Below are 23,233 nucleotides of genomic sequence, written 5' to 3'. Positions count from 1 at the left end.
ATTTCACCTGTGTGGTACTGGGAAGATTGTCATAGCTAGATGTAGCAGCCCAAGTACTGACTAACTCATTCGCCCTATGCTAGGGATGAGGGTGGGCGATCTGCCCAGTTCTGTTACCCTTAATTCTATTAATGCCCCTCCATGCCTGGCTAAGTGGGGTGTGAGCATTGAGACCAGTGAAAAATTGTTCCCAGTCTGTTTGCCGCAGCTCTGTCATATGCTCTCTGGCAGTAGCAAGGGCAGTTTGGAAGAGGCTCAGAATTTCAGGGGTACGATGGTTTCTATAGGCTAGGCCTAGTCTGCAAGCAGTATATTTCAGTGTTCAAAGTTTAGGATCATTGTAATAGGTATGGTTTTTATAAGACATGATTATTATGGAAGTCAGTTGGATTTAGAGTAGCAGGAGGTTTCAGAGGCGGCTGTAAGTAGTTCTGAATACTGCTCACAAGGTAATTGTTAAAAGTCTCGACAGAGGTACACTCATAGGAATTATACCAGTCAGTCACATGTGCAACAAAGTCGTCATGCTGATCAGGGGGAACATTAAAACATTTCCGTTTGAATATCCCACCAGGGAGGATAGTATTACCAATATCTAGAGAGGTTAGCCTTGGGAAATGATCTGATGATATATCTGTTACAATGGAAGACTGGCAGCTGGCAACAGTAATGTTGAAGCCAAGACACAGATCAAGGACACCTTCATAGATATATGTGGGTTCAAGGTCACCTACAATTTGCACATTATCATGACTATTTAAGAGTGACAACAGTTGTTAACCATTACGATTACCAAACTGAGTTTCCAATGCTTTTGTGACATTATAATCGCCAATAATAAAGAGTAGGTTCAGACTGAGCACAAGTTGGGAGCTCCAAGTAATTAAACTTATCAGCAGGAGCATACAAGTTAAATATGTTGAGAGCAGAATTCCCTATACAAATCCTAATGCCGTGATATTGTAGCCCCTCTGTTTTCTTATGTGCAAGAAGTTGATGGGGAAGTGATTTTTTAATATATAGAAGACAAGAATTAGTAGATTTGAGGTTATATGCAACAAATGATGGCAATTTAGGGGGCTGGGATTTTTCAGGGACTCTGCACTCTTGTAGACACACAATGTCAATGGGTTCAGTAGTTACTTTATGATGAAGGTCAGGAAATCTTTTTCTAAGTGACGTAATATTCCAACTTAAAATGGACAGTTTATACGAGTTTGGTTCCACTATAAAAGTCCAGGGACAGAATTCAATTTCTCAGCAAAATGAAAAAACTTACTAAATAGCAAACAAACATAATCCATATCAATATCATCAGTATTATCCTTATCCATGAGTCTCTTAAGTGCACTTCCATTATGGAGGCCTCATGGGAGTCTTTGTTTACAGATGGCACGGCGCTCTTTGTCTGTGAATGTATGGCAGGTGACACTATCCCTCGCACTCACCTCTCCACTTTTATTACATGTAAAGTAAAAGGACACAAGTGCAACTAATGTGACATTTATTGTGGCAACGTTTCGCTCTCCAGGAGCTTTATCAAGCTTGATAAAGCTTGAGCGAAACGTTGCCACAATAAATGTCACATTAGTTGCACTTGTGTCCTTTTACTTTACATATTGTCGGTAATTCTACCAACTTTATTACACTTTTATTACACTCATCACTATCATCACATGTACCACTTCCCTCATCATAATGAGTAAAATTATGAACACCAGTGATACATACACCATTATCAACAACCGGGTCATCTGTTTGTGGATGATTGTGAAGAGAGTGGAGTTATGCTGTGGCCCTACTTGGCTGAGGTGGATGGTAGAGGTTCTGGTACTGAAGTTGATGGTTGTACTGGAGTGTCTAACTTTGTCATTCAGTCAGTCAAGTCATTCAGTAAGTCAGTCAAGTCATTCAGTAAGTTAGTCAAATCATTCAGTAAGTCAGTCAGTCAGCCAGTAAGTCAGCCAATCAGTCATTCAGTAAGTCAGCCAGTCAGTCATTCAGTAAGTCAGCCAGTCAGTCATTCAGTAAGTCAGCCAGTCATTCAGTAAGTCAGCCAGTCATTCAGTAAGTCAGCCAGCCACACAAACTTATGTTTACCTCTTTTTTATGTGTACAAAGTAACACTTCATTATGGCCACAGGTTATGTCTTGTCTAATATCTTTGTTTCCTTCGTTAATTCTAAAACTTAAATGCTTACACCTTTTCTTGCCACTTTGAGCAACACTGGTATGCTTACTGTGTGTCATGATTGCTTGGCAGATACAGGATATAGCAATTAAAATATCAAAACACAATTCACAATCACAAGCTTGTAGTAGAGAAGTTGGACTGGACACGTATGAAGTATGAATGCTGGGATGGTGAGGTGGTGTCGGGGGGTGGCTGGGGACAGCAGGAAGTCTCCCCCGGTGATCCACAACAAGGCAGCCGCTTGAGGAAAAGGGAAGTTTTTTTCCTTCCCGCAAATTGAACCGTGTTAAATTCATCTTACGAAGTGTTACATAAAATTGTGCCGCAATTCTTCAATCGTGCTATACCCAAATCGTGCCAAATAAACTTGTGCTAAATGATGGTCTACTGTACTATCATACCAAGGTCAGCTGCTGCTGCACCACCATCAACTATTGCTGCACCACCGTCAGCTGCTGCTGTACCATGGTCAGCTGCTGCTGCTGCTGCACCACCATCAGCTGTTGCTGCACCACCGTCAGCTGTTGCTGCACCACCATCAGCTGTACTACTCAAAGATGAGGAGAGACTGTTGTTGGTGTGGCTTAACAAGAAACAATTACATGTACCGAGAAACAATTAACCCCAGAGGGTTAGCCACCCAGGATAACCCAAGAAAGTCAGTGTGTCATCAAGGACTGTCTAACTTATTTCCATTGGGGTCCTTAATCTTGTCCCCAGGATGCGACCCACACCAGGCGAACAGGAAAAAATGCCTGGAACTAGTGCTCATATTGGTGAATTTAAGGCCAGCAAAAGTTGGTTTGAGAGATTTAAGAATCATAGTGGCATACACAGTGTGATGAGGCATGGCGAAGCTGAAAAATTCCAAGCCCTACAAGTGTTTAATTGTGACGAAACAGGCCAGTTCTGGAAGAAAATGCCAAAAAGGACCTACATTACTCAGGAGGAAAAGGCACTCCCAGGACACAAGCCTATGAAAGACAGGCTAACTCTCATGTTTTGTTGTAATGCTAGTGGGGATTGAAAAGTGAAGCCTTTACTCATGTATCACTCTGAAAATCCCAGAGTGTTCAAGATAAAGTGTCTCATCACTCATCAATATTCTTCAATAAAGATAAATGTCATTTTAGTATTTATTGTGCATGTCTCATTGTTTTCTGTGTAGGGAAATGTATGTTTAGTGTAAGTAAGTAAGTTTATTCAGGTATACACAAATACAGTTACATAGAATTATCATACATAGCAGCATATGTGTAGAGAACCTAGGATAACCCAAAAAAGTCAGACAGAGTGACTTATTTCCATTGGGGTCCTTTTACCTTATTATTATAATATAAAGGTTATAATATTTTCTTATTATTCTATAATGAAGATAACATCTTGTTATCATACTAAAAAGACTATCTACTACACGAGGGTCATTAAGACTATCTACAATACGAGGGTCATTACTAGGAATAAGGTAAAATTTACACGTATGTTAGCTAAAAAATAGAAAATCATTCCCCTCCCTTTCTGTAGCTACATTCATCAGCCACCTTTTGGCCCTCTTCTTGAACTGGTTCATGCTATGACTGGCTTTGACATGCGCGGGTAGTCTGTTCCATTCCTTTATTGCTGTACAATAAAAGGTGTTTGAAGCCTGAACAATGACTGTGGGTACTACAAAGTTGTGCTCTCTCCCCCTAGTACGTAATATGATTGCTTTGGTTCCCAACCTTGACAAAATTGACAGAAAGATATTCTGGGCACTGTTTGTGAGCAATTTTATAAACATGATTTAGCTTCAGTTGTTTTACTCTGTCTTCAACATTCAGCATATCCAACTGCTGTAATTCATCCTGGCCTACATGTTCTCTTGGTCCCAGCCCCAGGATGAATCTTACTATTTTGTTCTGGGTGATTTGCAGTCTATCTTTCAGTTTTTTTGTCAAGGCAGAGTACCATGAAGAGCAAGCGTAATCCATATGGCACTGTATGAGGGCTAGACATAGGGTCCTGCGAGCCTCAGTAGGTAGACACTGTGCTTGTCTATACAGGAATTTCAGTCTGGCATTCGCTTTCTTTACTACACTGTTCCCTATCAATTCTCCTGACATGCATGGGTCAAAGGGGATTCCCAGATATTTTACTGATGAAACCAAAGTGATGGGCTCCCCATTACACTGGACATTAAAATTATTTACCCTTCTCAGTTTATGTTTCGTGCCAAAGAGAATGGCTTCAGTTTTCCCAAGGTGTAATGATAGTTTGTTGTCTACTAACCATTTGCTGCAGGACTCCAGTTCCAGTGTTAAAACATTAGCTATATCTTGTGGGTCTTTACCTGACACTAACAGGGCACTGTCATCTGCATACATAGGAGTTTGCACTTGACACTGATAGGCATGTCATTGACATAACATAAGAATAATAAGGGACCCAGAATACTACCTTGGAGAACTCCACATGCTATCGGCAGAGGTTCTGATTCCATTTTGTTGATTTTGGCAATTTGTTTCCTGTTGCTAAGGTAGGACTTAAACCAGTCTACAGAACCTATAACGATAGCTTGAAGTTTCTTACATAATATATTGTGGTTGACAGTATCGAAGACCTTTAGCAGGTCTAAGGTTACCATACCTATGAGGTTTCCCTTTGACATTTCAGTTCTCAGGTAATCCATCAGATTAATTAAGAGGTGTCAGTTGAGTAAGATCTTCTAAAGCCCGATTGATAGCTATGGAGAATGTTGTTGTCATTAAGGTACTTAACTACTTGAGAGTACACCGCCCTCTCTAGAATTTTGGATATTATACTGAGTATACTAACAGGCCTATAGTTGCTGACATCAGACCTACTATTTTTCTTGAAGATAGGAGTAACTCTGGCCTCCTTGAACCCCTCCGGTACGGTATTAGTGGTGATTGATAGATTTATTATGTGAGCAATAGAGATTGACAGTTCAGAAGCACCACCTTTTAGGAACTTAGATGGGATGTTATCAGGGCCTGTGCTCTTAGTTGGGTTTAACCTGCTTAGTTCTTTTTGAATAAAGTCATGAGATACACTTACTAGTTGACAACTGTTTGGGGTTACCCCTTTATTGGTATAGTATGTTTGAAACTTATCAGAGTCTGTGTTAAAGGTATTTGATGCAGCTGGTAGTTTACTTACTAGTGTTGATGCAACATATGTGTAGTAGGAATTAAAGCAATTTGCCACCTTAGATGTTTCATGGCATACCTCATTATCGATAGTGAGTACTATGTTAGACCTATCTACTGGCTTATGGCTATACCCCAACTGTTTTAGTTGTTGACAGAGCTTTCTGGGGTTATGCTTATACTCTTCAATTTTTGAGCAATAGTGCTTTGCCTTTGCTCCTTTTATAAGTCTCTGTACTCTGTTCCTCACCCTTTGGAATTCATTTAGTGCTGCAATATCCTGTCTGTTTGCTTTAAATCTTTTTAGTAGCTGGTCTCTGAATTTCATATTATCTAATATCTCAGTATTCATCCAGGGATCAGTTCTTCGTTTAATCCTAACCTCTTTAACTGGTGCAATATTATCAAGGATGGTAGTGAACATTGTTTTGAAATTTTCCCAGGCATCGTTTATGTCCGTGCAACTTGTTATCTCTGTCCAGTCACAATTGTGTAGCCTATTTACCAGTGTTTCTTTACTGTAGTTTCTAGTTAACCTCATTTTTATTGTCCTGTGTAGGCCTATCCTATCCCTAGCGATTTTCCTGGTGCAGTAAATGATGAAATGATCACTAAGACCTGTGGTAATGACGCCTGACTGACTAATGTTCTCAGCATGGTTACAAAGTATGTGGTCAATTAGGGTGGCTGAGAACTGTGTGATCCGGGTTGGTGTATTAATTAGTTGAGTGTAACTATTTAAACCTAGAATTTGCTTATACCTTTTGCATAGCCCGTTATTTTGCTGCTGAAAACAGATATTGAAGTCGCCCAGTATTATTGTCTCGCAATTGTTTTCAAGTCCGGACAATACTCTGGAAAAGTCTTCTAAGAACTGGTCCTGGGTGGGAGGGCGGTAACTAGTTCCTACTAAGATGGGTTTGGTCTTGGGAAGCAGCACTTCAAACCATAGAATCTCCAGTTCATTGTTATTTAAATCAGGTCTTGGGTTGTAAGCTGTCATTTCTAATGTAGGCACATACTCCACCACCCTTTTTGTTCCTATCTAAGCATTTTATATTGTAACCTTCTATTTTGACCTCATCATCAGTCACCGTATCATCCAACGAGGATTCAGAGATACCCATCAGTTACACAACCCAGGGCAACATGGGTTTAGAGCAGGTCGCTCCTGGCTGTCCCAACTACTGGACCACTATTATTCAAGGCCCTGGATGCTTTAGAAAACAAACAAAATGCAGATGCATTATACACAGATTTTGCAAAAGCCTTTGACCAGTGTGACCATCGTGTAATAGCACACAAAATGCATGATTAAAGAACAACAGGAAAAGTTGGTAGATGGATCTATAATTTCCTAACAAATAGAACACAAAGAGCAGTAGTAAATAGAGTAAAGTTTGAGGTGGCTATGGTGAAAAGCACTGTTCCACAAGGCACAGTACTTGCTCCATCCTGTTCCTCATCCTCATATCTGACACAGACAGGGATGTAAGCCACAGTAACGTGTCTTCCTTTGCAGATGACACCCAAATTTGCATGACAGTGTCCTCTATTGAAGACCCTGCAAGACTCTAGGCGAACATCAACCAAATCTTTAAACAGGCCACAGAAAACAATGTGAAGTTCAATGATGAGAAATTTCAATTACTCCGATATGGAAACCGTGAGGAAATTAAAACTACATTGGAGAATAAAGCAAATTTCAACCACACAATAGAATGAAAAACTATTGTAAAAGACATGGGAGTGATAATGTTAGAAGATCTCACCTTCAAAGACCACAACATTGTATCAATCGCATCTGCTAGAAAAATGACAGGATGGATAGAGAGAACCTTCAAAACTAGGGATGCCAAGCCCATGATGACACTCTTCAGGTCGCATGTTCTATCTAGGCTGGAATATTGCTGCACACTAACAGCACCTTTCAAGGCAGGTGAAATTGCTGACCTAGAAAATGTAGAGAGAACCTTCATGGCACACATAACTGCGATAAAACACCTCAACTACTAGGAACACTTGAAGTTCCTCAACCTGTACTCCCTGGAATGTAGGCGGGAGAGATACGTGATTATATACACTTGGAAAATCGTAAAGGGATTAGTACCAAATTTGCACGTGAAAATCACTTCCTAAGAAAGCAAAAGACTTGGCAGACAATGCAACATCCCCGCAATGAAAAGCAGGGGTGCCACTAGCATTGGGGTGTCATCACCAACAGCGGCAGCAGCGGCGTCCTAGCAGCTCTTATTCAAGAAAACATCGCTCATCAAAGCTTGTGATGGCCTAATTGAAGGTACAACTACATGAACCCATGTAGACCACAAAATGATCCAAGAATACTAAGAATGTAATCCAAATCTTGACAAAATAGAAGATCTAAGGAAGACAACCCTGCTAACCCAAACACTACCTCCGCTGCCAGACAATCACTTAACCCAAACTCAGGGAAATCAAGCCTTCTCCGCCATAGCTACACTATCTACTTTAGTGATACTCTGAAAGGATATTGCAGAAGAAACAACATCAGTAAGAAAAGAATAACACCAAGGACCCTAGAACTCAACTTGTCTACCCAGCAGGAAGCTGGTGTATCATCAACCCCCCCTCACCACTACCACCCAGGGAACAACAACAAACATGGCTGGCTTCCCCTCCAACTCCACTCCCTTCAAAGGATTCACCCATGATAACTCAGGTATGATTATTCCTGACAATATCAGGGACTACATCGTCGCTCTAGAAAGTGAAATCAAAGATATTAAAGCAACACTTGCGCGACGAGAATCCAAGATAACTAACATCGAGAACAAGATCCAAAACCTTGAAGAGAAGATTACCTCAGGAAGTGCTGACACAGAAAATACTCTGAAAACAGCTATAGCCAGTCACACTGAGCAAATAACAACAATAAATGTGAAGGTTGAAGAAGGAATCAAGGACTGGAATCAGAACATGCACACTCGACTGAATGAATACCTTGATTTCCAAGACGACAAAACCGAACAAGATAAGTTGTCTGATGCAGTTATAATAAACAGTCCACACATTCCTAGTCAAATAACCCAAGAACAGTGCAAAGAAATTGCTATCAGGATAATACAGGACCATGTAAAAGTTATCGCCCAAAATAATGAAATCAAAGAAACACGTTTGCTAGGAAAACAAGGTAGTAAACACAGTACAGTGGACCCCCGCATAACGATTACCTCCGAATGCGACCAATTATGTAAGTGTATTTATGTAAGTGCGTTTGTACGTGTATGTTTGGGGGTCTGAAATGGACTAATCTACTTCACAATATTTCTTATGGGAACAAATTCGGTCAGTACTGGCACCTGAACATACTTCTGGAGTGAAAAAATATCGTTAACCGGGGGTCCACTGTATTATGATCAGACTTCATTCATATGATAAAAGAAAGGACTTAATTAAATCAGCAATTACAATGAAAAATGGAGTGTTCATCAACGAGTGTCTAACGGGAAAACGTCAAAACCTTCTGTTCAGGTTGAGAAAACTTAAACAGGAAAACAGAATACATGTACATCAGTGTTTCACTCGAGATGGGAAAAATTAGTGAGAAAAACCTCAACAGGACAACAATACATCATCTCAAATGAACATGATTTCTCTACCTTCCTTAGAAAAGCTGACATTTCTGTAACAGATTAGATAAGTGTCCTTATTACATAAATACGTGTGGTGCATATAGTGTACGTTACTATTACATTATTCTGCATTATTATTTTTTACTATTACATTATTGTGTATTATTATTTTTTTTTTTTTACTAGCTAGTACCTGCTACCTCAAATACTTTTTACTTTTTAACCCTTTCAGGGTCCAAGGCCCAAATCTGGAGTCACGCACCAGTGTCCAAGAATTTAAAAAAAAAAAATTTGTTAATTTTTCTTATGAAATCGTAGAGAATCTTTTTGTGAAGGTAATAAAACAAAAAGTACGAAATTTGGTGGAAAATTGACGAAATTATGCTCTCGCGAATTTTGATGTGTCAGCGATATTTACGAATCGGCGATTTTGCCGACTTTGACTCCCATTTTAGGCCAATTACATTATTCCAATCAACCAAATTCTTAGCTATTTCACTAGTATTACTTCTATTCTATCGATTGAACACAAGAAATCGCCAAGTCAACTGTTTCAACTACAAAATAAAGTGATCGGAAATTGTTAATTTGGCCAATTTAACACAAAGTTCAAAATATTCCAATTTCAAAATAGGGTCCAGAATGAACAATGTAGGCATTCCTGGCACTAAACTAACATTTCCTCTGTTCATTAGTTATGTTTTGAGGCTTTACAAATAAATTCCATTTTGATTTTTTATTCACATAATGAATTTTTATTCACACCAAAAAATAGAAGATTTACTGTTATGCAATACTGTAATAATTGTATAAATATCATCACCATATTTGTGAATGTATATTAGACCCACCAGCTGACGTGTATTAGACGTGTGAGGTCGTTTGTTTACTCTTGAATATCGGCAAAAATTTAACATTTCTGCTACTTTGAGCTCAGTTTCAAGCCATTTCCAGTGCTAAAACCAATCAAAATCATCTCTATTTCTGTAATATGTCTTCCATTCTATCAAATGAGACCAAGAAATCGCAAATACAACTATAAAAAACATACGAAAAAACACTGCAAAGTTGCTGTTTTAATCGAAAAATCATGATTTCATTTTTTTTCTCTCATTATACACAGCATGCTGCAGGATCTGTTTTATGTGGTGCACACATACCACATAGATGTATTCTCTCATATCTAGGCCCAAATGTACCACTCACAGTTTATCAGAGTGAGCTGAGCTCATGGCGTAGATCTACGGTTTGGACCCTGAACGTAAAGCCGTAGATCTACGGGACGGACCCTGAAAGGGTTAATTGCTCATAATTTTGTGTTGCAAATCAAATCCTACTCCAAATTAATGTTAATCATGGTTGCTACCTGTCTATTTAATTCTGTTTACCACTACTTTTTTAGTCCCTTTTATACTGTGTGTGCAATTAGTGTATATTCCAATTACATTATTGTGCGAGTCCCAAAACTATCTTTGCTAGCTAGTACCAGCTACCTTATATTTCTCTACTTTTTATAGTGCAATTAATTGCTCAATTTATTATACATTACAAATCAGATCTTACCCCCAAATCAATATTATATCATAGTGACTATCTGTCCATTGAACTTTGTTTACCATTACTTATTTTAGTCCCTTATATATATTCTCCTTTATTTTAGCTTTATATAACTACCTTAGTTCATATATTCACAAATGTTAAAATAATCAAAGTGCTATTCTCAGGTGCTAAAGTGTAATAAGCTCACTACTTTGCCATTATATTATATCATAGTGACTATCTGTCCACTGAACTTTGTTTACCATTACTTAATTTAGTCCCTTATATATTTTCTCCTTTATTTTAGCTTTATATAACCACCTTAGTTCATATATTCACAATTGTTAAAATAATCAAAGTGCTATTCTCAGGGGCTCAAGTGTAATAAGTTCACTTTTTGCCATTAAAATACTCCAGGTGCTATTGACTACCTCAGGTGCTACAGATTTTGCTTCTAATACATTCTTTTATTATTATAATCATTAGCTCCTTTATTTTAGCTGTAAATATCTACTTTAGTTCATAAACTCGCTTATTAAAATAATTAAGGTGCTATTAGATGTTTAAGTGTATAACTGAATTATCTATTCTGTAATAATCCCCTTTTCTTTCAAATTTTTACAAGTTTTAGATTAATCACGGAGTCTTAGTCATAAGTCTAGTTGCAGATTCATTATAAATCTTATCATTTTACTCAGAAAATCTAGTTTGTAAAATTACTCTCATCCTATGATTACAGGCATAGATCCTGATGTAAACTTTTTACAAAATGAATTACATGAATCAACCAGTAACTGTAATTACTACACAGCAGACCAAGCAAAGACATTACTCAGTGCAAACAATAACATAACCATCTTTAACTACAATGTCAGATCCTTGAGCAAACATTATGATGACCTCACAGCATTACTCAGTTCCCTTCATTCCAATATATCAATCATCACACTCACAGAAACCTGGCTTAAGCCTGATATTACAGATTTCTATACCATTCCTGGCTACATGGCCATACACAACTGTAGAACAGACCAGCAAGGGGGAGGAACAGCTATGTATTACTCAAATCAACTCGAATGTATCAATAAATTTTGCACAAGGGACGAACATGGAGAATATATAAAATTTAAATCAAAAGACCTGCAAAAACCCCTCACAGTTATAAACATCTACAGAGTACCACAGTCAAACATTTACCACTTTAGTGAAAAACTAGGAAACATGATTACTGATGCACACATGAATAAAGACCACCTACTACTAACAGGTGATTTCAACATAAACATACTACACGACCAGGACCCACAAGTAACCGAATTCACAAGCACAATGAGTAACTGCCTGTTGCTACCAGCAATATCTAAACCTACAAGAATCACCGAGACAAGCATCTCCTTAATAGACCACATCTGGACTAACACCATATCCCCTCTAAAATCAGCCATAATCACAGACAACACTACAGACCACTACCCAACCTTTCTCATAACTAATCTGGGCAAACTGCCACAAGACATTACTAAAGTAACCTTCAGACTACATAACGAGACAGCAGTTAACAACTTTATAGCAGCTATGAATAACATCGATTGGCAAAATGAGCTTGAAACATACAGATATGAATGAATGTATAAATAATTTTCTAAAAAAAGCCCAATGCCTCTATAACAGACGTTGCCCCAGAAAAACTAAACAGATCACAGCAAAGAGACTGAATAATCCCTGGCTAACACCAAGCATCCTCAAATCCATTAACACAAAGCACAAATATGAAAAACAGTACAGAATGGGTCAAATAACTAGAGAACAGTCGAAAAGTTACTCGTCAGCACTTACCAGCCTGACAAGGTCAGAAAAATTGTATTATGAAAATAGATTACATAACATCAAAGGTGATATGAAAAAAACCTAGAAAACTCTATCTGAAATTCTTGGAACTAAAAAGTTATCCAAAAACAAGGCAATCAAACTAAAAATCAGATGAACCCCTACTCACTCCAACCGAAACAGCAAACAGACTTAATATTTTCTTCTCCACCATAGGAAAAAATCTAGCAAACAAAATACCAAGCACAAACACCCATCCATCAGACTACCTCATAGGTACCTACCCAAATACGCTATTCCTAGGTCCAACCAACCCCATTGAAGTTACGCTCATCATAAACACCCTTAAAAACAAGGCAGGAGACAAACAACTTGCCTGCTTTTATGTACAAAAAAGCTTCTCAAGTATTGTCACCAATTATTGCAACACTCTTTAACAAATCCATTGAATCATCTACCTTCCCAACAATCCTCAAAATAGCGAGGGTCACTCCGATCCATAAAGGAGGTGACCAAGCTGACTTGAATAACTATAGACCAATATCTAACTTACCACTGCTCTCTAAAATCTTTGAAAAATTAATTCATAGACGGATCTATTCCTACCTCGTTTCACACAACATATTAAACCCTTGTCAGTTTGGATTCAGGAATAATAAAAGCACAAATGATGCTATCATACACATGCTAGAACTAATATATACCGCACTTGAAAAGAAAGAAGTCCCGCTGGGCATTTTAATTGATTTACGTAAAGCTTTCGATTCAGTCGACCATGAACTGCTGTACTCCAAATTAATGCACTATGGTATCAGAGGCCACTCCCTCAACTACCTCAAGTCATACCTTAATAACAGAACTCAATATGTGTATGCAAATGATGCAAACTCTTCCACCCAACCAATCACAGTAGGAGTCCTACAAGGAAGCATCCTTGGACCACTCCTATTTCTCATCTACATCAATGATCTACCGAATGCATCACAGCTATTCAAACCCATATTATTTGCAGATGACACAACATACGTCTTTTCCCACCCAAACACAGTCATACTAGCAAACACAGTCAATGCTGAATTACAGAAAATATCTGCCTGGATGATGACTAACAAACTTACCCTGAACACTGATAAAACCTATTTCATTCAGTTTGGAAACAAAGCTGCAAATGATCCAATTAACATAACGCTAAATGGATCATCAGTCACAAGACTCACAGAGGGAAAATTCCTAGGTATCCACCTTGACAGTAGCCTTAAGTTCCGGACACACAACAAATCACCAAGAAAATCTCCAAGACTGTAGGCATACTATCAAAGATAAGGTACTACGTTCCACAATCAGCTCTCCTGGCACTGTACCATTCACTCATATACCCTTATCTTACATATGGAATTTGTGCATGGGGATCAACAACATCCAATCACCTAAAACCCCTAATAACCCAGCAAAAGGCAGCAGTAAGAATGATAACAAATTCCCACTCCCGCCAGCATACTCCACCAATTTTCAAAAGTCTGAATCTGCTCACCATTAAGAACATCCATACTTATTCATGTGCCTACTACATACACAGAACAATACACGCAAATATAAACCCTCCACTCAAACTTCTCCTCACCAACCTAAACAGGACACATGACCACAACACAAGACACAGATCTCTTTTTGATATACATGTACCTCGTGTCCATATCACACTGTGCAAAAACTCTATGCACATAAAGGGCCCCAAAATATGGAATTCATTACCAGAAGAAGATATTAAAGTAACCCAGTCTGAAAATCAATTTAAGACTCTTCTCCAAAGCCACTTAATCACCCTAGACTAAATGCTAAATACTCAGTACACACTTACTCACCTATGTACTCCCACATCATAACTGAAACAATCACACTGAACCTTTTATCCATTGTTGACAGGAATATAATTGAATCATTGTTTTCACAAAAACATTTTAGAATATAAATACTATATCTTTGTATTATACAAATTTTGATTCATTTATAATTAATATTCTACTGTACAACTATGAAATAATTACTATCCTACTGTACAACTATGATATAAGAGGCTCTCTTTGCATTGCAACCCACTATTGTAAATACAAAATCTCAATGTACTGTTTGCAAAGACATAAAATAAATAAATAAATAAATAGCATGATAAGAGACAACACAATAAGTGTGAGGGAGCCCGAGACTGTTCAACTGCCTCCCAGCAAACATAAGGGGGATTACCAATAGACCCCTGGCTGTCTTCAAGAAGGCGCTGGACAAGCACCTAAAGTCAGTAACTGACCAGCCAGGCTGTGGTTCGTACGTCAGGTTGAGTGCAGCCAACAGTAACAGCCTTACTGATCAGGCCCTGATCCACCATGAAGCCTTGTCACAGACTGGGGAGCGGGGGTGTTGACCCCCGAAACCCTCTCCAGGTATATTCCTGAGGATTAGCTACCCAGGATAACCCAAGAAAGACAGGGTATCATTGAGGAACTCTATCTTATTTCCATTGGGGTCCTCAGTATTGTCCCCCAGGATGCGACCCACACCAGGCAACTAACACCCAAGTACCTACTTGCTTGCTAGGTGAACGGGGCAACAGGTGTACGGAAACATGCCCAATGTTTCAACCCAGCTGGGGATCAAACCACAGAACTCTGAAAATTTCACTCACCAGGGAGGAGTATAGAGATGAGTGAAAGTAGTGTCTCCTGGCAGAAAATTGCAGCAGAGTTTGGATTATCTAGAAAAGGGGTGGGCAGGATATGGCCTGCCGCTGAAAGTATCAATGGAGAAGAAAATTCAGAACAGTGGGCATTCTCTCAACAATACTGTATGCTATAATGTACCCAAACAGACCTGCACTCTTTGTATTACTCTCTAATCTTTCCCTTCCTCACTTCTGGTATTTGTGTATACCTGAAGAGGGTTTCTGGGGTCTTCGCTCCAATGGCCTGGTCTGTAAAGATGATAATATATTTGTTGAACTGGGCATAAGAATTAACAACTGGGCATCTACACTACAAACTGAATTATTTACAATCCTAATGGTGCTAAAGCTAACTTATGACACTGAGCTTGACTCAATCATTACTGATTCTATGTCACAACTGAAGGCTCTTGACTCATACAATGACCCCAAAAACATGTTCATTGGAGAAGCCAGGTATAGATATTCAAATATCCGGGACAAAGGAATTAATGTACAATTGCTATGGATCCCATCACACATTGGATTACTCCTTCATGATAAAGTTGATATGTTAGCCAAGAAGAGTACCCAGGAGAATGTATAATATAACTTTGGTATATCTGTCTAGCATTAGGAATAATATTAGGAGAGAAGTAAATAATGAAAATGATTGTTACAGGAATGCATTTAGAAGCCTGAGTAGATCTATAACCCACTATGATAACATGAACATAGTTCATGTTATCATTGCAATGTGAACAGACTGACTATGTTGTAGTGGCCAGACTTAGGCTTGGTTACAAGTACTTCTGACAGTTTGGGAGACACAGATGATGATCAAACGAAATGTAAATTATGTGATCAGGCATATGGTCACTGTCTTGAACACTATGTGCTTAATTGTCCACTTAATGAAGAATACAGAGACAGACATTATAATAATCTATGTGACACGTCAAAATATCTTATTGATGAAAATAAGATACCAGATATACTAAGCAAATTTCCTAAATTTGCTTGTAACAGATAAATGAACTATGGACATAAATCCAAATGTACACCTGTTAACCCTTTTGGGCCTACTTCCTAGGCCTTTTGTGTATCATATGCTCTTGCACTGCCGTCCACAAGATGGATATGTGGTGCACAATAAACTAGCCACTTCGGTGGCAAAATCTAAAAATGTGTTATTACACAGCAAAAATTGGTTCTTTGAAAAATGGGAAACGTTAGGTCATGTTTCCATAGGACACCTGTTGTCCATGTTCACCTATCAGTAAAAAAGGTACATGGGTGTTAGTCGACTGGTGTGGGTTGCATCCTGGGGATAAAATTAACCTAATTTACCGGAAATTCTCTGCATAACAAGCAGCTTTCTATACAGCAGTATGTCCTTGATGTCATCTAGGCCTGTATACTTTGTACATGTACTTGTAGAAATAAAATTATTATTATTATTATTATTATTATTTTATTTTTATTATTATCACACTGGCCGATTCCCACCAAGGCAGGGTGGCCCGAAAAAGAAAAACTTTCACCATCATTCACTCCATCACTGTCTTGCCAGAAGGGTGCTTTACACTACAGTTTTTAAACTGCAACATTAACACCCCTCCTTCAGAGTGCAGGCACTGTACTTCCCATCTCCAGGACTCAAGTCCGGCCTGCCGGTTTCCCTGAACCCCTTCATAAATGTTACTTTGCTCACACTCCAACAGCACGTCAAGTATTAAAAACCATTTGTCTCCATTCACTCCTATCAAACACGCTCACGCATGCCTGCTGGAAGTCCAAGCCCCTCGCACACAAAACCTCCTTTACCCCCTCCCTCCAACCTTTCCTAGGCCGACCCCTACCCCGCCTTCCTTCCACTACAGACTGATACACTCTTGAAGTTATTCTGTTTCGCTCCATTCTCTCTACATGTCTGAACCATCTCAACAACCCTTCCTCAGCCCTCTGGACAACAGTTTTGGTAATCCTGCACCTCCTCCTAACTTCCAAACTACGAATTCTCTGCATTATATTCACACCACACATTGCCCTCAGACATGACATCTCCACTGCCTCCAGCCTTCTCCTCGCTGCAACATTCATCACCCATGCTTCACACCCATATAAGAGCGTTGGTAAAACTATACTCTCATACGTTCCCCTCTTTGCCTCCAAGGACAAAGTTCTTTCTCTCCACAGACTCCTAAGTGCACCACTCACTCTTTTCCCCTCATCAATTCTATGGTTCACCTCATCTTTCATAGACCCATCCGCTGACACCTCCACTCCCAAATATCTGAATACATTCACCTCCTCCATACTCTCTCCCTCCAATCTGATATTCAATCTTTCATCACCTAATCTTTTTGTTATCCTCATAACCTTACTCTTTCCTGTATTCACTTTTAATTTTCTTCTTTTGCATACCCTACCAAATTCATCCACCAATCTCTGCAACTTCTCTTCAGAATCTCCCAAGAGCACAGTGTCATCGGCAAAGAGCAACTATGACAACTCCCACTTTATGTGTGATTCTTTATCTTTTAACTCCACACCTCTTGCCAAGACCCTCGCATTTACTTCTCTTACAACCCCATCTATAAATATATTAAACAACCACGGTGACATCACACATCCTTGTCTAAGGCCTACTTTTACTGGGAAATAATTTCCCTCTTTCCTACATACTCTAACTTGAGCCTCACTATCCTCGTAAAAACTCTTCACTGCTTTCAGTAACCTACCTCCTACACCATACACCTGCAACATCTGCCACATTGCCCCCCTATCCACCCTGTCATACGCCTTTTCCAAATCCATAAATGCCACAAAGACCTCTTTAGCCTTATATGTTTCACTGTAAACACCTGGTCCACACACCCCCTACCTTTCCTAAAGCCTCCTTGTTCATCTGCTATCCTATTCTCCGTCTTACTCTTAATTCTTTCAATAATAACTCTACCATACACTTTACCAGCTATACTCAAACTTATCCCCCTATAATTTTTGCACTCTCTTTTGTCCCCTTTGCCTTTATACAAAGGAACTATGCATGCTCTCTGCCAATCCCTAGGTACCTTACCCTCTTCCATACATTTATTAAATAATTGCACCAACCACTCCAAAACTATATCCCCACCTGCTTTAAACATTTCTATCTTTATTCCATCAATCGCGGCTGCCTTACCCCCTTTCATTTTACCTACTGCCTCATGAACTTCCCCCACACTCACAACTGGCTCTTCCTCACTCCTACAATATGTTATTCCTCCTTGCCCTATACACGAAATCACAGCTTCCCTATCTTCATCAACATTTAACAATTCCTCAAAATATTCCCTCCATCTTCCCAATACCTCTAACTCTCCATTTAATAACTCTCCTCTCCTATTTTTAACTGATAAATCCATTTGTTCTCTAGGCTTCCTTAACTTGTTAATCTCACTCCAAAACTTTTTCTTATTTTCAACAAAATTTGTTAGATAAGATAAGATAAGATAAGATTTCGTTCGGATTTTTAACCCCGGAGAGTTAGCCACCCAGGATAACCCAAGAAAGTCAGTGCATCATCGAGGACTGTCTAACTTATTTCCATTGGGGTCCTTAATCTTGTCCCCCAGGATGCGACCCACACCAGTCGACTAACACCCAGGTACCTATTTGCTGCTAGGTGAACAGGACAATAGGTGTAAGGAAACGTGTCGAAAAATTTCCACCCGCCGGGAATCGAACCCGGGCCCTCCGTGTGTGAAGCGGGAGCTTTAGCCACCAGGCCACCGAGATGTTGATAACATCTCACCCACTCTCTCATTTGCTCTCTTTTTACATTGCTTCACCACTCTCTTAACCTCTCTCTTTTTCTCCATATACTCTTCCCTCCTTGCATCACTTCTACTTTGTAAAAACTTCTCATATGCAAACTTTTTCTCCCTTACTACTCTCTTCACATCATCATTCCACCAATCGCTCCTCTTCCCTCCCACACCCACCTTTATTATTATTATTATTATTATTATTATTATTATTATTATTATTATTGTTGTTATTATTATAATCAAAAAGAAGCGCTAAGCCACAAGGGCTATACAGCTTTTTTTTTATTATTATTATTAATGATTCATTCAGGATCCAGGCAACACACACCTACCCCCTCTCTCTCTCTCTCTCTCTCTCCTATTCAAAAGTTTAAATTTGCTTAACATACAAAATACTTACACTCTTTTGCTAATATCTCCAAAAACAACAATTTACACAAGAAATAACAATGTCAGGGTACAGATACCTTTCATACATTTAAAAAAAAATCATTCTTGAAAGGACTCACAAGAACCGGATCTAGATATTAGCCAAAGCTCTGCACAGACGTAATATTTATAAAATACTACCCAAAATATCATGTGTTATGCCTTCATCTTCTTCAGAATAAGTGCAGTTTGCTGGATGGTTGTACAATATCTAAACACTGAAAGTAATTCTTCTTCGTGTTGATGGGGTTAGAAAGGGTCACCAAAATGTACGCTTTATTGAGCACTATTTCCCAGGCAGACTTAAGTAAGTAAGTAAGTAAGTTTATTCAGGTATACACAATTACAGTTACATAGAATTATCATACATAGCAGCATATGTGTAGAGAACCTGGGATAACCCAGAAAAGTTAGACAGAGTGACTTATTTCCATTGGGGTCCCTTACTTGCCAGGTCTGAGAGATGAAAAGTTGCAGTAATAGTAAGTAAGTTTATTCAGGTACAAGTACACATAAATACAGTTACATAAGTTTTCATACATAGAACCCCAATGGAAATAAGTCACTCTGTCTGACTTTTTTGGGTTATCCTAGGTTCTCTACACATATGCTGCAATGTATGATAATTCTATGTAACTGTATTTGTGTATACCTGAATAAACTTACTTACTTACTTCATAGCCCAAGAAAGTCAGACCAAGTGACTTCGTTCCATTGGGGTCCTTGTAATACCTTATTTTAAACAGTAAAAGGAGATATACCGGGGTTAAGATAAACTGAGTCATTCACATTTACAGAAAGAGAGGACAAATCACAGTAATAGGCACATATATGTTAGTCATAGTCTATCGTACGAGGATAGACTGAGGGCCCTGAATCTGCACTCTCGAGAAATGCGTAGAACTAGGGGGATAAGATAAGAGGGTTAGCCACCCAGGATAACCCAAGAAAGTCAGTGCGTCATCGAGGACTGCCTAACTTATTTCCATTGGGATCCTTAATCTTGTCCCCCAGGATGTCACCCACACCAGTCGACTAACACCCAAGTACCTATTTGCTGCTAGGTGAACAGGACAACAGGTGTAAGTAAACTCGTCGAAATGTTTCCACCTGTCGGGAATCGAACCCGGGCCCTCCGTGTGTGAAGCGAGAGCTTTAGCCGCCAGGCCACCGGGAATAAGTAAACGAAATGTAAATAACGCGCTAAAAATATCTAACCAAGAAATAATTCGCAGCAATGGTTCAAGTTGATAAAAAATAGATTCAGAAAAGATATATGAAAGCACTGGTTTGGTAATAGTTGTGGATAGTGGAACAAACTCCTAAGTAGCGTCATTGAAGCTAAAACCTTATGTAGTTTTAAAAATAGGTTAGGTAAATACATGAGTGGATGTGAGTTAAACATGCCTTGCATGGGCCAGTAGGCTTGCTGCAGTGTTCCTTCTTACCTATGGTTTTATGTTCTTAAATCATTCTCCTCCCTTTCTGTCGCTACATTCATTAGGTACTTTTTGGCTCTCTTCTTGAACAGGTTCATGCTATGATAGGCTATGACATGTGCAGGCAGTTTATTCCACTCCTTTATTGCTGTACAATAAAATGTTTGAAGCCTGACTACTGACTGTGGATACTCTTCCCTTCCCTTAGTACTATTATTGCTTTGGTTCACAGCCTTAACAAACTTTGCAGCAAGATATTCTGGACACTGTTTATAAGCAATTTTATAAAAGTGGTTTGATCTCAGTTGTTTTACTATGTCTTTGAACCAGGTCCAGGATAAATCTCACAATTTTGTTTTGGGTGATTTGTAGTCTATGTTTCAGTTTTTAGTCAAGGTAGAGTACCATGAGGAGCAAGACATAGGGTCCTGCGAGCCTTAGTAGGTAGACACCGTGCTTGCCTGCAGAGGAACTTCTGTTTGGCATTCGCTTTCTTTACTACACTGTTTCCTATCAGTTCTCCTGACATGCATGGGTCAAAGGGGATTCCCAGGTATTTCACTGAAGAAACTGAAGTGATGGGTTCTCCATTATACCGGACATTCAAAATGTTTGCCCTTTTCAGCTTATATTTCGTGCCAAAGAATATGGTTTCGGTTTTCCCCAGGTGTAAAGATAACACTGGTCTGCATGATTTTATTGACTCGATGGTATCTTTTTCGGTATATATACAATGTCGTGCCGAATAGGCAGAACTTGCGATCTTGGCTTAAATAGCAACGTTCATCTTGCCATATAGGACAAGTGAAAATTTGTGTATGCAATAATTTCGCCAAAATCATTCTGAACCTAACGAAAAAAATATATTTCACTGTGTTTGTTAAGTATTAAATTATTGTAAACAAATCTAAAATATATTTAGTTGGGTTAGGCTAAAATAAATTGTACTTGTTATAATAAGGTTAGGTAAGTTTTCTAAGATTCTTTTGAAGCAAAATTAAAAAATTTTACATTAACATATTATTATTATTATAATCAAGGGGGAAGCGCTAAACCCAGAGGATTATACAGCGCCTGGAGGGGGGATGTGGAAGGCATTCAGGCTTAATTCGGGGAACTCGAGCACAGATCCAATTCCCTAAATCAAGAGCCCCTCACCAACATCAAGGAACCTTCCTTGAGGGGTTACATTAACATAAATGAAAAAAATATATCTTTAAACGTATAAGAGAAAATTTCAGAAAGGTCTTAATTTTAAATGAGTTCTTGCTAATTGACCAGTTTTACTGGCCAATTCATTGTGTTTTTTATTCATCTCTATCACATCAAGCTGCTAGGTTATACGGAAGCGTTACTTTTCTCTTTTCTTATGACATAAGTAAATGAGAAAGTGGTATATATATTACCAATTAAAATGCTTACCTTATATTGACTTAAATGTTAAATCTAATACATATTTCTTTATTTTTCAGATTATTGATATGTCTAGAGCTGCATAAATTTACCAGACATATTTTATTATGTCTGCGGGCAATTCACCCTTCAGATTCCCGGAGCAACATTACTCCTTTATTGCAGCGCTGCTACTTTGCTTATTTTGACTGTAAACTTGGAGATCAGGACAAACCATTTGCACTACACAAAGCTTGCAAGAGTTGCATCAGTAAGCTCCAAATGTGGTCAGTTGGAAAACTTAAATGTATGCCTTCTTTGAGTACCAATAGTATGCCGGGAGCAGATGAACCACCATGATGACTGCTACTTTTGTATGACTAAAGTAGCTGGAGTCAACAAGAAGACTAAAGATCGCATAATATACCCAAATATTCCTTCAGCAATAAGACCTGTTCCACACACTGAAGATATTCCTGTACCTGTGCCACCTGAGTTTAGTTTAATATGTTTATTATGCACCCCATACCCATCCTGTGGGCGGTAGTCAAAAGATTACAGAGGTACATAATGGGTCCAGGGACTGGGCCTCAAAGTTTTGATAGCTGAGCAAGTTACAGAGGTAATGAATTCACAATTTACAAAGGTAATGAACTCACAATTTACAAAGGTAATGAACTCCAGGTAGGTCTAGTCACAATCATGACAAGTTACAGAGGTATTAACAGATTATAGAGGTACACAATGGGTCCAGGGACTGGGCCCCAAAGTTTTGATGGCTGAACTAGGTACAAAGTAATGAACTCACAAGTTACAAAGGTAATGAATACTGTAAGAATGGTTACTTGCGTTTATACATGGCTACAATCATGAACAAATTTTAGAGTAATGAGCAATTCACACTTCCACACCCGGTCACAACTGTAGTGAGTTATTGGTGCAAATATTGATTGTTGAGTCACACACACACACACACACACACACACACACACACACACACACACACACACACACACACACACACACACACACACACACACACACACACACACACACACACACACACACACACACACACACACACACACACACACACACACACACACACACACACACACACACACACACATACACAAACTCAAA

At 38.8% G+C, this 23,233-nt stretch overlaps 1 protein-coding gene across 4 annotated transcripts in view; it reads right to left on the bottom strand.

Moving 5' to 3' along the window:
* LOC138851582 (transmembrane protein 222) overlaps window positions 1-19,555 on the bottom strand; it is a gene marked incomplete at its 3' end in the record, with an annotated part of 91,591 nt that extends 72,036 nt beyond the window's left edge. Inside the window, 2 exon segments of one of the 4 annotated variants that reach the window (XM_070080832.1) lie at window positions 2,596-2,741; window positions 19,401-19,527. 4 annotated transcript variants of the gene reach the window in all.
* Between the last annotated feature and the right edge of the window lie 3,678 nt (window positions 19,556-23,233).

This window comes from Cherax quadricarinatus, unplaced genomic scaffold (genome assembly GCF_038502225.1).
Source record: "Cherax quadricarinatus isolate ZL_2023a unplaced genomic scaffold, ASM3850222v1 Contig1086, whole genome shotgun sequence".
Lineage (NCBI taxonomy): Eukaryota > Metazoa > Arthropoda > Malacostraca > Decapoda > Parastacidae > Cherax > Cherax quadricarinatus.
This window is presented reverse-complemented; position numbering and strand designations above follow the sequence as displayed.